General features: G+C 50.3%; 1 protein-coding gene and 1 pseudogene across 4 annotated transcripts in view; one reads left to right on the forward strand and one right to left on the reverse strand.

Moving 5' to 3' along the window:
• Window positions 1–16645, reverse strand: part of FBXW4 (F-box and WD repeat domain containing 4) — an 82876-nt gene that overhangs the window by 15209 nt on the left and 51022 nt on the right. The gene's annotated exons all lie outside the window — the stretch shown is intronic.
• On the forward strand, window positions 3450–3634 carry LOC125085407 (uncharacterized; annotated as a pseudogene).

Consider the following 16645-nt stretch of genomic DNA (forward strand, 5'->3'; position numbering starts at 1 on the left):
GGGGACAGACGGAGCACAGAAGACGGAACTTGCAGTCCTGGGATGCCCAAAGGATGCCTCCCACCACCCAGGAAGTTCACCAGAGAGAAGCTAGGATTCCCACAGCACAGGAAGGGAAAATGAAGTGCCGGCCCAGCTCCCAGGAATTTTCATGAACCCCCTCTGCACACTTGCTCCTCTCCCCAGAGCCACACTGGACAAGGGGCTCCCAGCCTCAGGAGCCGGTGGCGTGAGACATGTGCATCACAGGAGGCCTCCTGCCCCACGAGCTCAGCCTCCACCAGGCCATCTCGCCTGCACAGAATGTCACCCCGCCTCCCGGGCAGCAGCCCGCCTTGGGCCACCAGCAAATCGCCCACATCCTCACTGGGCCAGGTCCTGCGCCCCTGTTGGGGCCGAGGTTCCCGACAAATGCTTGGAGTCACCCTCAGAGGACACATGCACCACCCCTTCAACAGCACCTCACAGAGAACTACTCTGGGAGTCTGACCCGTTGAAAGGTCTTTGCTACCATCTCAACTTAGAGTCTGAAGTTACAGAAAAATCCAGCTCTCCTCAGAAAGGAAAGAAGACTCAAATGGCTTTTGCCCTCCATCCCATCTCATTCTTGGGGTGTCTTAAGGACAGGGATGGCAAACCTGTGCTGAAGCAGAGGCTGCTAGCTCCCCAGGGGACTTAACCAGCCTTCCCCTGAGTCCCCACCGCTCTTTATCTTGCCCTCAGGGGACACATGGTATTTTGGGGGTTATCTCCCCATCTTCCTTTTGAGATCATGGACCAGCCAGTGGCTCCTGCGTCCTCTGGTGCCCAGTACGGGGTCTGGCCTCGAAGTACTTGGTACAAATCTGTGGAACCAGATGGAAAGGGCCCTCTGGAGTTCACAGCCAGCAAGGCTGGGGAAGCTAGACATATGAGCTATGAAGGCAGTCCCTCTACTTCCTAAGTGACTCCCACATCACCAGACTCAGACCCAAAGGGCACATGCCACAGTCCCACATCGCTGGGGCAGTGAAATCCCTCATAAACACCACAACCAGATTAAAGATGAGAGTACTTACACATTAATGTCACACCACACACGTTCTTGTACAAGCACACACACTCTCAGCTTGAGGGTCTAAAAGTCATTCTGATTCTGGGGCATCTGGGGGGCTCAGTTGGTTAAGCATCCACCTTCAGCTGAAGTCATATCAGGGTCTGGGGACTGGGCTCCCTGCTCAGTGGAGAGTCTGCTTCTCCCCACTCATGCTCTCCATCTCTCTCTGGCTCTCTCAAATAAATAAAATCTTTAAAGATAAACAAATAAAAGTCATTCTGATTCTATAAACTCCACTCTTTTCAGATGAGAAAGCCCCTATCAATAGCCAGGCTCCTCCCATGTCCCATCTTGCCCTAGACCTTGTCTAGATTCCCGACCTACCTTCCCCATCCCCTAGCCCCAGCTCAAGCAAACCTGGCACCCCCAAGTTCATCCTCAGGCCCAAGAAGGTGATGCAGGAGTTCCCACATCAGAGAGAGACCCCAGGAGCGTTATGGGTTCCGGTACTCAAACTGAGGGCTGGAAAACAACAGGAATCAGAAGAGAGGAGTGAGGGAAGAAGGGAAATGACTCGGGCACGAGCAGGCCAGGAAGGAAGGCTCTTGATGCCCCTGCCCCCTTCAGGCCGTCTTAATGACACTCGTCATCTGTGAGCCCTTGCTATGTGCCAGGTTCCGAGGAAGGGTTTCCAGAACCTCACCTCACCTAATCCTCGTGACCCACTATAGCAGGAACCACTGTCCTATTTTACAGGCCAGAAAACTGAGGCCTGGGAGGAAGTGCACTCTGTGCCAGCTCCCGCAGGGAAGCCATGAACAGGGCTGGAATCGGAGCTCAGGCCCAGCGCGGTGCCTTCTCTCGCCAGCACCCGTGTGATGCCCGACGCAGCTTGAAGACCCCACGTGCTTGTCGGGTGAACAAATGGACGAGGGGACAAATGGCTCCACCTGGAAGAAAAAGGGGCGAGCGAGCGGCTCGGAGGCGGCAGCGGAGCAGCGTGCTTCGCAGCTGTGCCCTGTGGCTGGCCTGGAGCCACCCAGCTGGCCCGGCCCCGGCCGCCTCTGGGCCGCGGCTGACACACTTTGGCAAGGGAGGCCACCAGAGCTGTCACATCATTCACCAACATGCCCATCAAGTGTATTCAGTTCTCTTCAACCCGCATTGGCATTTTAATTACTGTTGGGTAAACTAATTTGTACAAATGAAGGCCGGGCTGCCTAATAGAATATGCAGGCTCCCTGACCTCTGACAGGCGCTGACACGAGATACAAAGGCCGCCGAGGAAGGCTTTTTATCCGAGCCTTATTACTCTCTATTACTCTAATTAGTCAGGCTCCAGTGCTCCTAATTGGAGGAGAAATTGCAATTAAATCAATTTTTGATGGGCTGCAAGTGGGCTCCCGAACCGCCCTGCTTGTGAAACACTGATATTATAGCGGCAAAGGTCACGGGCCCCATCAGCACCTGGGGGCCCCCCCGAGTTCCCGTGGCCCCCCTCCAAAAATGCCTCAAGGAAACCCCAGCCCCTCCGTCAGCACGGCCGGCAAGGGTGGGAAGGAGGGAGTCATTAGAACATGTCAGGTCTCATTGCTGTGGCCGCCATCTGCTAACCTGCGCCACTGACATCATTATGGTGGCTCGGTCCCCAAGCAGGAATGCAACGTGGAGGTCACACAAACTGGCTGGGCCAGGGCAGCCAGGAGCAGGAGTGCAGTGACAGCCCCATAAGGGAGGGCCCAGGGAGTGGGAGCAGGAGGGCGGGAAGTCAGGAAGGGGAGAGGGGAGAGACACAGGCCGGAGCAGGTGGAAGGGCAAGGCAGCCAGCTCCCCAGCCAATGGAGCACTCCAGGCCACCCAAGGGGAAGGGAAATGTACGTGTCTGGAAAGGAAAGCAAAAAGAGAGAGGCAAAGAAACCTTGTTCTCTCTCCGGGAAACATCCCACATTGCAGTTGGGGAACATCTTCCTAAATGCTATACACGGACCAGAAGGCTGAGAGCACGTCAGAGCTGGGGCAGGAGCATGCTGGCGGGCCTACCACCCACAGGAGCACCTGCCTGTAAGGGCTGGGGGGTGCCCAGAACTGAAAGTGTGGGACCATGGAGGGGACAGTAAATACAACTCTGTTCATCAAACTAAAGGATAATGAGACCAAGAGGCCTATCTGAAGCTTGAATGTATCCAATTTAAGGCAAATAAAAAGTAGGTCCATTTCACATGATCTCAAAGAAATGGCAGAGACAGAAAATATCAGTCCAAAAGGGAGCTTAGCCAACTTCATGGATGGCTGAACCAAAATGGGTTAACAGAGAAAGGAGGCTTTCAAGGGGTCAAGACCAAAATTACATGAGGTAAATTCTGGTCCTCCTACTTAATGGAATATTACACAATCGTTTAAAAATGATACTCCCAGCTTTGCGCAGTGGCAGTATCGTAGCCAATGAGGTTTATCCGAGGCGCGATTATTGCTAATTGAAAAATGTTACTCCCGAAGCATACAGGCAAGATGCTTATGATACTATCACAAGAAAAAAAGTAGAGGACAAAGAGCCTTCCACAACTTTTTTTTTTTAAATTTTTTTTATTTATTTGACAGAGAGAGATCACAGGTAGGCAGAGAGGCATGTAGGGGGTGGGGGAAGCAGGCTCCCTGCTGAGCAGAGAGCCCGATGTGGGGCCCAATCCCAGGACCCTGAGATCCTGACCCAAACCGAAGGCAGAGGCCCAACCCACTGAGCCACCCAGGCACCCCACAACTATTTTTTTAAAGCCTGTGCATAGAAAAGGAAAGAGTGGAAAAAAACTTGCTAAGATGCTCAAAGTGATTATGTTTGGGCAGCAGAGTAATTATCAATTCTTTCTTTTAAATTTTATTTTCCAAATATCCTTCGATGAGCAGGCACTACTTTTGAAAGGGAAAAATGTATTTAAGCCTTCTAAGGGAAAACACAACATAACTGGACACCCCTGTCTATGAACTTGTGGCCAAGAGCAGGTAGGCCCAACCATGAGCTTCCCACTAGAACAGATGTCAGCAACTGTGGCCTGGGACACCTTGGACTCAAGCTCTGGGACTGGTCAGTGGCCCAGGGTAGTCAGGAAGCCCAGATCAGGGGCTCCGCTGGCTTCCTCCTCCCGACGAGACACTAGCCGATAGCAAGCAAGAGCAACTCCTGACACCAGTGGCTGGCAGAGGCCCGGAATACCCGCTCAGTCACACACGCACCCACTAAGCCTCTCTTAGCTCAAATCGATTCAGAATGGTGCAAGTGGCAACCTAGAAGGTCAGGCTCTAGGCAGAGTATCCAGAGGCTGGGTTCCAGTGCCCACACTCTCACTGCAACCCTAACCAAGGTCAACAAAGCAAGCTTGCTGCCGCTCCATGGGTGAGTGCAGTCCTGCAGCTGGAAAACTCCTCCAAAGAAACACACATGGTCATTTTCCATTTTAACCGACGGCAAAAACTCATCCTGAAGGTGGAGGTATGATCCTGGCCCAGGTTAGAGGAGAGGAATTTTGAGGTAGCTCTTCCCAAAGGGACACATTCCACTCAAGAAGTAGGAACTCAGAAACTTGTTACAGTGGAAGGACAAAAAAACAGAAAGGAAAAGTCAAGGACACCAAAAACAAGAAGTCACTGTACGATCTATGTGCTAAAGAAGATGTGTTGGGGGCTGCAGGGAGAAGAGCTTCTGTGCTCTGTTTTCCATCTGCATGACGTCTAAGTACACGAACTGCTCCACCTGATCCCAAGACAAAGAAATGGCAAGATGTCCCAGTGAAGCACAAGCTGGCTGAGAAATGATGACCCAAGACTCATACATCTGTGTGCCCAGCAAGAGGCATGGGAAGAACTCAAGATGGTCACTATTTGCAGACAATATAATTGCCTACTGAGAAAATCTAAAACTGACCTGGAAAACTCTGACAGTGACTAGCAAGGCCAGCACGCTGTGCACACAGTGAAAAGGGGAGTGGCCTTGGGGCTCCTGGCTCTCCCACCTGGTAAGTATCTGAACTTGGACAAGGTTTTTAACTTCTCTGATAACTTCTCTTCTACCTGTGAAACAGAAATAACAGTGGCTAGGCATGGGCTTGTTGTAAAAATGACAGGGGATAAGATACTTAAGCAGTGTGTGGCACACAACAGATACCTGCAGACTTTAGTTATTACTACACACCAGCAATCACCAACCAAAATGTAACCAGAAATCAATTCACAATAAAGAATTTAAAAGTTGTAAAATAGCCAAGAAAAAGCCTAACAAAAACCCCAAACCACCACCAACAGGAAACAAGACGGGCACATATGAATTAAAAAAAAAAAACCCAACCATAAAGCTTTACTGAAGGACACAGAATTGCTGAATAAGCAGGAAGATATACCATGTTCCTGGATAGAAGTCGCAAGATCTAAAACTGTCACTTCTCAAAAACAAAACTGTCACTTCTTCCTTAATTATTCAATAAATTCAATACAGTCCCACCTAAACAAGATTTTTTACTTAATCAATTGATTCTAAAATTCATCTGGAAGTGGAAATGCACAAGAATAACCAAGAAATATTTTTTAAAGAACAACAGAAGGGTTTTTTGTGTTTGTTTGTTTGTTTTTTTTTTGAAGATTTTAGTTTGCAGGCAGAGGGTGGCTCAGTTGGTTGGGTGTCTTCAGCTCAGGTCATGATCTCACGGTTGGTGGATGGAGGCCTGTCTCACTCTCTGTGCTTAGTGAGGAGTCTATCTGAGATTCTCTCTCTCCCCAACCCCCCACCGCCCCCACTGCCCCTCCGCCAGCTCATGCACACTCATACTCTCTCTAAAATAAATAAATCTTAAAAAAATAAAAGCTTCTATTTTTAAGTAATCTCTATACCCAGTGTGGGGCTTGAACTTACAACTCCGAGACCAAGAGTCACGTGCTCCAAAGACTGAGCCAGCCAGGGGCCCCAAGAAAGAAGTTGCTCTACCAAATATCAAACATATGCTAAAGCTGCAGTAGGATGTTCATGATGGAACAAATAGATCAATGGATTAGAATAAGACTCCAAAGCTATACCCATACATTTGTAAGGAAAAGTAAATCCTAATTTTTTTTTTTTAAGAATTTATTTAGGGACACGTGGGTGGCTCAGTCATTAAGCATCTGCCTTCTGTCCAGGTCATGATCCCAGAGTTCTGGGATCAAGTCCTAAAACAGGGAACCTCCTTATCCCTCCCCCACTCTCCCTGCTTGTGTTCCTCTCTCTGTCTCTGTCAAATAAATAAATAAAATCTTAAAAAAAAAAAAAAGATTGTATTTATTTGATAGAGAGCACACAAGCAGGGGGAGTAGCAGGCAGAGGGAAAGGGAGAAGCAGGTTCCCCTGCAGAGCAGGGAGCCCAATGCAGGGCTCCATCCCAGGATCATGACCTAGCCAAAGGCAGTCACTTAACCAACTGAGCCACCCAGGTGCCCCCTAAACGTGGCTTTTAAAGACAGTTGATGAAGGGGCGCCTGGGTGGCTCAGTGGGTTAAGCCGCTGCCTTCGGCTCAGGTCATGATCTCAGGGTCCTGGGATTGAGTCCCGCGTCGGGCTCTCTGCTCAGCAGGGAGCCTGCCTCCTCCTGTCTCTCTCTGCCTGCCTCTCTGCCTATTTGTGATCTGTCTGTCAAATAAATTAAAAAAAAAAAAAAAAAGACAGTTGATGAAGAGTGACCCAAACAGTAAAGGGTAAAGATACTACAAAATACACGTTTGGAAAGAAAATAAAATTAAAGCACTACCTCAGAACAGACCTCAGTTACAGCTGGATTAAGGACACCTTTTCAAAACTACATGAAAGACCATAAAAGTATTTTTTTAAATTATTTATTTATGTGACAGGCAGAGATTGCAAGTAGTCAGAGAGGCAGGCAGGGAGAGAGAGGAGGAAGCAGGCTCTCTGCAGAGCAGAGAGCCCGAAGCAGGGCTTGATCCCAGAACCCTGGGATCATGACCTAGCCGAAAGCAGAGGCTTTAACCCACTGAGCCACCCAGGCATCCAAAGACCATAAGAGTATTTAAAGAAAATATAGGAAGATACTTTTACAATTTTGAAGTGGGAAAAACATTCTTAAGGGGATACAAACTCTGAGGCCATAAAGGCAAAAAAGGACAGAACTCTTCATACAACCAAACTCCCGAATGACAGAAGACACTATCAATGTCAGCTGAAAGGAATTACCAAATATATACAATAATCAAAAGGTTCATATGCAGAACATATCAAGAAATCTTATAGGGGCGCCTGGGTGGTTCAGTGGGTTAAGCCTCTGCCTTCAGCTCAGGTCATGATCTCAGGGTCCTTGGATTGAGCCCCGCATCAGGCTCTCTGCCCAGCAGGGAGCCTGCTTCTTCCTGACTCTCTGCCTGCCTCTCTGCCTACTTGTGATCTCTCTCCCTGTCAAATAAATAAATAAAATCTTTAAAAAAATAAAAGGGGGGGGGTGCCTGGGTGGCTCAGTGGGTTAAGCCGCTGCCTTCGGCTCAGGTCATGATCTCAGGGTCCTGGGATCAAGCCCCGAGTCGGGCTCTTTGCTCAGCGGGGAGCCTGCTTCCTCCTCTCTCTCTGCCTGCCTCTCTGCCTGCTTGTGAGCTCTCTCTCTGTCAAATAAATAAATAAAATCTTAAAAAAAAAAAAAAGAAATCTTATAAATCACAAGGAGAAAGATAGATTAATGAGCAAAAATTCTTAATAATTTATTTAAAAAATACACATGGCCAAGAAACATGATGAAAACCTCACAGTAATCAAAGAATTTCAAGTTAGACCAACAGCGACAATGGCTACATATGCTTCTAGACCATTTACTGCATGCCAGGCACTGTTCTAGGCTCATTATGTGTGTGTATAAGTTCACTTAACCCTAAAGATATTCCTACATATTTGATGATAGTTTTCCAGATATAATAATAGTATGGTAATTAAACTTTTTTTTTTAAAGATTTTATTTATTTATTTGACAGAGAGAGATCACAAGTAGATGGAGAGGCAGGCAGAGAGAGAGAGAGGGAAGCAGGCTTCTCGCTGAGCAGAGAGCCCGATGCGGGACTCGATCCCAGGACCCTGAGATCATGACCTGAGCCGAAGGCAGCAGTTTAACCCACTGAGCCACCCAGGCGCCCCGGTAATTAAACTTTTAAAGCATCACCGTCTTTCAGAATATACGCCAAAATGTTCATATGTTTGCTTCACAAAACTACAGAAGGGATAGTGTGGGGGGCATACTGAAGCAGCAGGATTGACCAAGAATTGGCAATTAGTCTATTGCTATATATTTTGAAATTTTCCAAAAGGAAGAGGTTTTTTTTTAAGTTACTATGAGGCATTAACTACCAGTATCTTTCCCCTTTCACAGATGAGGAAACTGAAGAATAGAGAGGTTACAAATTCACCAAGGTCACACGACTAGTACGTGGGAGGACTCAGGACTTGACCTCAGCCAGGTGGGCTCAAGTCCAGCTCATAATCACTCTTCTATAACCACTCCCAAAATTAGATAATTTTTTACCCACCAGAGAAGCAAAATTTTTTTAAAAAACAAAAAACAAAACGGGGGGTGCCTGGGTGGCTCAGTCAGTTAAGCGGCCAATTCCTGGTTTCCACTCAGGTTATGATCTCAGGGTCCTGGGATGGAGCCCCACGTCTGGCTCCCTGCTCAGCGGGGAGTCTGCTTCTCCCTCCCTTGGTTCGCTCGCGCTCAGGTACATGCGCTCTCTCTCTTAATAAGTCTTAAAAAACCCCACAACCTGATATTACCCAGCACTGGTAAGTCTAAGAGGAAACAGGTACTTGTAGACCTTGTTTGTGGGTGTGTATATTCTGATCCTGTCCAACTAGAGGGCAACTGGCAGCATCAAAACGTTTAAATGCACTTATCCCTTAATCCAGCAAGTCTCTTCCACGGATCTTTCCTAGGAAAACACCTGACCACATGCACGGAGGCCAGACAAGCCCCGGTGTTTTTTCAGGTTTGCTGAGGGACCTGAGGGGCTGGCATCTGAACAGGGCCATGAGGTGGGAGGATGATGAGAACCACTAGGCTCAACTGGGGCTCCACAAACAAACGGAGGAGAGCAGAGCTCGCCTGCAGAACTGCTCAGATAAGCCAGACATACACTCAACATGTTTATTTTAAAATCGGATTCTTTCTAAACATAACTAAATTAACAAACCACAGAGGGACCTTGAAATTCAGAGTTAATCCAGATTTGGGCAGGAGCATTAAGTATCTGTGATATCAACAGAGTAGAGAGATGAGGTCAGGTCAAAGAAAAATCTGCGTGGCCCATGACCCTGAGGCCTTACACCCCTGACCTGCTGTCATATTTAGGCGCAGCAATGGAGTCCCTAGAAACGGACCTGGCTCTTATTTTTATTCTCAATATTCCATAAGCACCGATGTGAGAAGCACCAATGTCATCTTCATGTGACAAGCATCAAAGCACAATCAAGACCTTCTAGAAAGAGATTCTTTCTGAGGAAACAAAGGTCAGGACAGCCCAAAGACACGACCCGCCAAAAGACTGTGTGGCCTTTCCTCATCCAATGGCCTCATGACTCTAGCAAGGCTTAAAGAAAGAGAAGTCCTAATGACCCACCAATGAAAAAGAGTCCCACAGTGACATCAGCAAACTAAACACAGGGAAAGAGGGTGTGAATGTCAACTTACAGTTCACCACCATCATACGCACCCCCGGACCACTTCCCTTTCATCCAAACAAGGTAGGAGAAGGCAAGGTGAAGCTCTATACCCCTCACATTGTCTGATCCCCGCGGCATGTTCCACTGTCACCCTGAAGGCTAGCGGGGGGGTGTGGAGTTGAGAAAGGGAAGAGGGCGTCATGGAGGTCGACCGGCCCGCTGGGCCTGCTATGCATCATGAAGGACGCACAGCAGGGGCTCAGAAGTGATGGGAAGAAATGAGAGGGGTCTGTGTGCACAGTAGGTGATGCCTGTCCCTTGAGAAAGAAGAGCTCCATCCTAGAGGAGGGCTGGCAGCTGACCTTGGTGTGCAAATAGCACCAATAACTAGTGTCCACTCCTTCCCTCTGACGGGAGAAAAGGGCCCCTGAGTCCTTGCTTTAGCCACACAGATGGAGACCTACAGTACAGGCGGAAGTGGGAAGCTAGGGATAGCAGAAAGGGCAACTGAAGTCCTTTCCTGCCAGACTTCCATCACAGACAGGGCTTTCCAGAAGGTGAAGTTCCAAGGAACCCATCATGTCCAGATTAGTTAGCTGTCTCTTGATCTGAACTGTGTTCCTCCCCAAGATTTCCTGCCCTCTTGACCATGGCACAGGAGAGGAGAGGCAGGAAGTCTGTCTTCCATCCTATTCTGCGAGGTCACTGGTACTCCCTGACCGTCATTCAGGCCTCCCGCTAGTCGCTGCCCTCTGCAGGAGGCTTGACTGGGTCAGAGTCTGTCATCCCAGACTCTGCCCCACTGGCACGATGCTGGGCCACTCACCGTTCATCTGTCTAACCTCACGTATCCACAGCCAGGTTCTTTCCCCTGTGCGGGCCCCGTTAGGAAGGCGGCAGGTTTGGGTAAGGACTCTCTTAACAGCTTCAGAGGAGGAATCTCTCAACAGCAGATCAGTAAGAGAGTGAGGAACGGGGGGCGCCTGGGTGGCTTAGTCAGTTTAGCATCTGCCTTCGGCTGGGGTCATGATCCTGGGGTCCTGGGACTGAGCCCTGCGTCAGGCTCCCTGCTCGGCAGGGAGCCTGCTTCTCCTTCTCCTCCCAGTTTGCTGTCTCTGTCTCTCTCAAATAAATAAATAAAACCTTTTTAAAAATGTGAGGGGTGCCTGGATGGCTCAGTCATTAAGCATCTGCTTTCAGCTCAGGTCATGATCCCAGGACCCTGAGATCGAGCCCCACATTGGGCTCCCTGATTCTCCCTCTCCCACTCCCCCTGCTTTCTCACTGTGTCTCTCTCTGACAAGGAAATAAATAAAATCTTTAAAAATAATAATAAAATAAACAAATGTGAAAGTGAAGAAGAGGAGGCGAGAGGCTAGAGTTTGAGAGTTCTCTCCAGACTCTTGGTTTGAGAGCTCGTGGCCAAGGCTCTGAGCTCATGCACCAGGCCCATATTAATGCCATTCACATGGACATTTTGGGGCCAGATGTCATGGAGTAACATGGCCTTTATGAAAATAGTAGACCCCTATTGTTCTGTCTGCCCTACAATCCCTCCATACGGGTCATCCTGAAAGACTTCCTCCTTGGCCACAGTTAATGGGTGGAGGGGTGGGCAGCTGACCCAAGGTGGGCCAATGAGCCTCTGTCCTGGGATTTGGGGAAGCCAGTCACTCTCCCTTCAACTATGAGTTGCCAGGTTCAGGGGCTCTCAGTAGCCTCCAGAATAAGCTGGTAAGCTGGAGAAAGAAAGGTGTGGAGGTCGAGGACAAAGATGAGCACCCCAAAAGGATAAAGTCCCAGCAGCACTGCGGCCTGTCTGGGCCCATCCACCCCAGCTGACGTGTGCGCCTCCTCTGGCCTAGCAGCTCAGCTTCACCTTTGGGTTTCGTGAGCGAAACGTTCCCAGCTTCACTTACATGAATGCGGACCTGGTTTCTGTCCTGACCACCAGAGAGCCTGCTCCCCCATCTGACTGTTTCTCCCTGACAGCTGCGCAACAGGCTTTGCCAGGCGCCCACCGGACACCAGGAGGCCTGGCTAAGGACACCTCAACCATGAAGTCCATAGCTGGTGTGGCTACCAGGAGAGCAAAGTGGGACAACACAGGCTGGCCTTCAACTCCGGAAGGGGGTGAGGTGGTCTCTCACCCTGGGGTCCAGGAAAAAGTCTACTCTCCCACTCCCGACAGACAGGAGCAGATCATAAAGGCGTCTGGCTGGCTCAGTAGAAAAAAGCATGCAACTTTTGATCTTGGAGTGGTGAGTTCAAGCCCCACATTGGGCGTAGAGCTTACTTTAAAAAAAAATTTTTTTTTAAAAAGAACAGATAATAAAGATGTGCTTAAAGGACTGGTTTAGGCTTTTGAAGGCAGAAAGCCCTGATCCTGAGAGATTCAGCTCTTGGATCCTTTCTGACAGACTGAGTACAGGTTCTGCCAGCACCCACACGGCACCCCTGCCCAGTCAGTGCCTGGGACCCCTGGAGCACCAGCTCCCTGAGGGCGTGGCCCACCGAAAGCTGCGGTCCCAGCATCTAGCTGATCGGAACTACAGACACACACGGAACAACTGGTAAGATGGGGATGAGAACCTGGGAGTTCATTCTATGTTTTCTTTGTGTTTGAGAGTTTTCAAGATTAAAAATTTGAAAATACACACACAAAAGTAAAACTCTGTAACCCCAAGCAGCCCCTTTGTCACAGCTCCTTTTCTCTCCTTCCACCCTGACTCCGTACAAACAGGCCCCCAGAGCAAGCAGAAAAGAGATCTGGCCATATGAACAAATTCAAATATTCCATCACTGGATCCCTCTGAGGGACACACCCAATGCAGGAGGAACATCTGTACCTGTATCGCAGGTACAACTTTTTCTTTAACCCACTGAGCCTCCCAGGCACCCCGGTACAACTTTTTCTTAAAAAAAAAAAAAACAAAAACAGGGCGCCTGGGTGGCTCAGTGGGTTAAGCCGCTGCCTTCGGCTCGGGTCATGATCTCGGGGTCCTGGGATCGAGTCCCGCATCGGGCTCTCTGCTCGGCGGGGAGCCTGCTTCCCTCTCTCTCTCTCTCTGCCTGCCTCTCTGTCTACTTGTGATCTCTCTCTGTCAAATAAATAAATAAAATCTTAAAAAAAAAACAAAAAACAAAAAACAAAAACAAAAAACAAAAGCAGAGGGATGCCTGGGTGGCTCAGTCCTTAAGTGTCTGCCTTCTGCTCAGGTCATGATTCCAGGGTCCTAGGACTAAGCCCTGCATCGGGCTCCCTGCTCAGTGGGGAGCCTGCTTCTCCCTCTCCCTCTCCAATCCCTCTGCCACGCCCCCTGCTTGCATACTCACGCTCTCAATTAAATAAATAATTTTTTAAAAGTAAAACAAAACAAAACAAAAAAACGCATACTTCGAACAGTCCCCCCAAACCCACTCATTCTTTTTAATGAAACTGGACTTAGGTCAGGAAGCCACCTAAAGTCATAAATCAGAAACCAGGTATGAAGAAACCAAAGCTCATTCATGGAAAACCACTTTCTAGAGCATAAAATAATAAATATCATATGTCGTATAAAAACTCTACAAATACATCACCATATAGTCTGTAAACAGACACGTTTATGTGCCGATGCATGTCTACCTAGTCTATTTGTATAAAAAATCTGAAACCAAACATGACCTGTATTTGAGCTTCATGTTCCTCTGAAGACCCATCTCCTTACAGGTAGCCACTGTGTGGAGGCTGTCACAGTGAACAGTGTCCCCATTCCTGTTTCTCTGAGCTATTCCACACCCTCACTGAGTCCCCCAAATTCCAACCAGCCCCTGCTTTCCGGACAGCCAGCCTCCCCTCCACGCTCCTGCTCCGGACTTTGTCAGCAGCCCTCACCACCCCACTGCCAGCCTGCCGGCACCAAATTCTACCTCCGAAGGCCCCCTGGTAGGCAAATAACTTGGCATATTTGTTTTCTGGGAAAAGTCAACCCCTCGATGTTTAATTTCACCTCTTTGGAACACTGGAATAATGTTCCAATAATAATAATCATGAGCCACAGGGAAACACTGAGGCCAGGGCGGTACCTGACTCAGGCCAGGCCCACCATCAGTGCCACCAGGCCCTCCCTTGAAGTACCAAGACTCGGGGCAAGGTGGGGTATGGTACCAATGCTACCTGTGATCTGCGGGTATACACGTGCATACACACCTGTAAATGACCAAATTACAGACTCCGGACAGAAAAGTCTCCCTCCCTCCCCACCATCTTCCCCAGATAAGATCAGATCACCTTGTCTTTCCACCTTGTGTGTCCCATCAGAAATTGGGGGTGGGGGAGGGCTGCCAACTGGAAATGCCCCTCCACCCCGTATGCGGGGTCCGCCAAGGTAGATACCAAGAAAGTACATGCCAGGCCACTGATTTCTTTCCTGTGGAATCTCCACACCTCACCCCTGCCTGAGCAACATGGGGAAGAACACCGTGGAGATCCGCCTGTCCATCCATCACTCCCCTCCAGCCCGTTCCCAGCCCAGGGCCAGGAGATGGCTGCTGGCCATTCAGCCCTCAGCGGCCGACTGTCCGAGGTGGAAAGCTATTTCGTGGCTCAGCTCCCAGGTGCTGGTATTTGGCTCCTGGGAGGAGAGAGAACATGGGCCCAGTCACAGCCCTGGGACAAGGTGCCTGCCCAGCTGGGCTGTCTTGGCCTTGCCACCCTCTGCTGAGACGGCACATGTGAGTGCACGCGTGCGCAGACACACACAGACACACACAGCCCGTGTTTGCTCCCTCCTGTAAGGGGGCACCCAGGATGCCACACAAACCCTCACACAGACACACCCACCGCCACAGCTTCTTGCTTCCACTCCTGATGAGGACAGGAAAGCAGGTCTGTGGACACACTCACGGCCCACACAAACACACCCTGCCACACGACGTGCGTAAGTACCGCGCCCAGAGGAGTCTCTCCTCAGTCTTCCTGCGCACGTGTGATGTTTAGTCAGCCCAGGTGTTAAGCCCCGGCCATTTTCTCCGCCCCCCACCCTTCGGCCTGTCTCTGTCCCTCCTTCTGCCCTCCCACAGTAAGTGCTTTCAGGCCACACAATGAGTAGGAGGAGGAGAAACACTTCTATTGAGGAAGGCGTTTTGTTGTTTCATCCCAAGGGAGGGGCAGGGGTAGGGAAGGGGGGGAACCCACAAAATTTCTAATAAGCAGTTTCTCTCCTCAAAGCTAAAATGATTTTCTTTAATTGCTCGGTGGGAACAGTTTATCATGGGGGTCTCTGCCCTCCACCCGCCCCCCCCAAGCCTAATTGACTTACTGAAGTTTAACGGGGGCTTTCACCTGGAGAGACTGCAATTATTCCCCCCATCCCACATTTGTACCTGGGCTCTCCCCACAGGGGGCCTTTGTTCCCCCTAAATACAGCAGTGACACAAATGTCCTCAGCAGCAGGGGAACGCAGGGAAGTGGTAATTTTCAGCCCAACGCAATTAGCTGAGGGCTTTTCAGCCTTCCCAGTGAATGGTAGGGAAAGTTCGGCATGTGGGAATGGTGAGCCAGGCTGCTCTGTGCAAGTCAAACAAAAGAGGCCTCTGAATTGGGCCCCATGGTGAGCCAGACCAGGGCTGGTGGGGGCAGCTGGAACTGGGGCCTGGACGAGGGACCTACATCACCACCCACCCAATCCGAGTCTTCCAGTCAGGGCCAGTGGCCCCAGGCAGCTAGCTTTCTGGGAGGTGGAGGCACGCCAGATGAGACTGTTGACTTGTACCTAGTACCACATCCCTGCATTTATGATGCAAAGAACAGGCAAAAGATGATGGACCGCGCTGGGGCAGGACTAGGGGGCCTGAGGGCCACAGTGCTATGTCTGTCCGGCTGTCCCCAGAGGCCCTGGGGCTGGAGCTCACATTACATTTTGGGCCTTCACAGACACCTCCCAGTCGGGAAATGGGAAGCTTTAAGGAAAGAGACTCTTCTGGGAGCTGAGACAGGGAAACCCACGGTCTCTCGAACACTTACATCTACTGTTGCTGCCACAGCCGCCCCTACCGCCCAGGTTGGCGGTGGAAAAACAGCTCTCTGCTCAAGGTGGCTTCAAGGCTAGAGAGGCACAGGGTGGAGGCAGCACAGGGCTTATCTGGGGTCAGTGCAGAGGTGTCCAAAGGTCAGAAATATGGGCTCCGGCAGTGGCAATGACCACTGAGCCAACAGCAAACAGGTCTGCCAGCCTCTCACGACCAGCCCTTACTGAAGGAGAGAATGAGGGGCTGAGCTCAGCGCCAGGCGAGAATGCCCAGGACACAGGCCAGCCCAGGCACCGGGCAGGGCGCACCATGGAGCACGGGAAGGCGCCGGGACACAGGAGGCCAGTGTCCAGTGCCAGCTCAGTGGCTCATAAGCTGGCTCACCGTGGGCAAGCCTATAACCTCCTGGGACCTCACATTCCTCATCTGTAAAACGGGAAACAGAACAATGGTCTTTAACTTGCTAAAAAGGCGACAGAACTTGTGAGAGTTAGCATCTCTGACAGATTTATAAAACTGGAAATGGGGGGGGCTCTTCCGTGTACACAGAAGTAGGGGATGGGGGGAGCCCACCATGTGGCCTCCAACCCTCCTACCTTTGACGCAGACCTACAGGCCTCTGTCTGCAAACAGAAGCAGACCTTTTCCAGGGCCACTCTGCTATGAGCACCCCAACCCTGCCAAACCCAGGGCTGATGAAAAAGAACAAAGCTGCAACTGCCCACCACACACACCGCTGTCTGCAGACCAGCCTCCCAGCTGCCCTCAGACCCACTACCAGAAGTGGGACCAGGCGCACACCGGCCATCCTCGCCACACACTGTGGAGTCTGAGAGCCCAGGGGACCTGTGTGCAGGCACAAGTGTGGCTGGGGGCAGCTGGAGCCGTGTGGCACATGGCTTATAGGAGGTGGTCAGGTCAAATGTTGTGCC

Source organism: Lutra lutra, chromosome 14, assembly GCF_902655055.1.
Source record: "Lutra lutra chromosome 14, mLutLut1.2, whole genome shotgun sequence".
Classification (NCBI taxonomy): domain Eukaryota; kingdom Metazoa; phylum Chordata; class Mammalia; order Carnivora; family Mustelidae; genus Lutra; species Lutra lutra.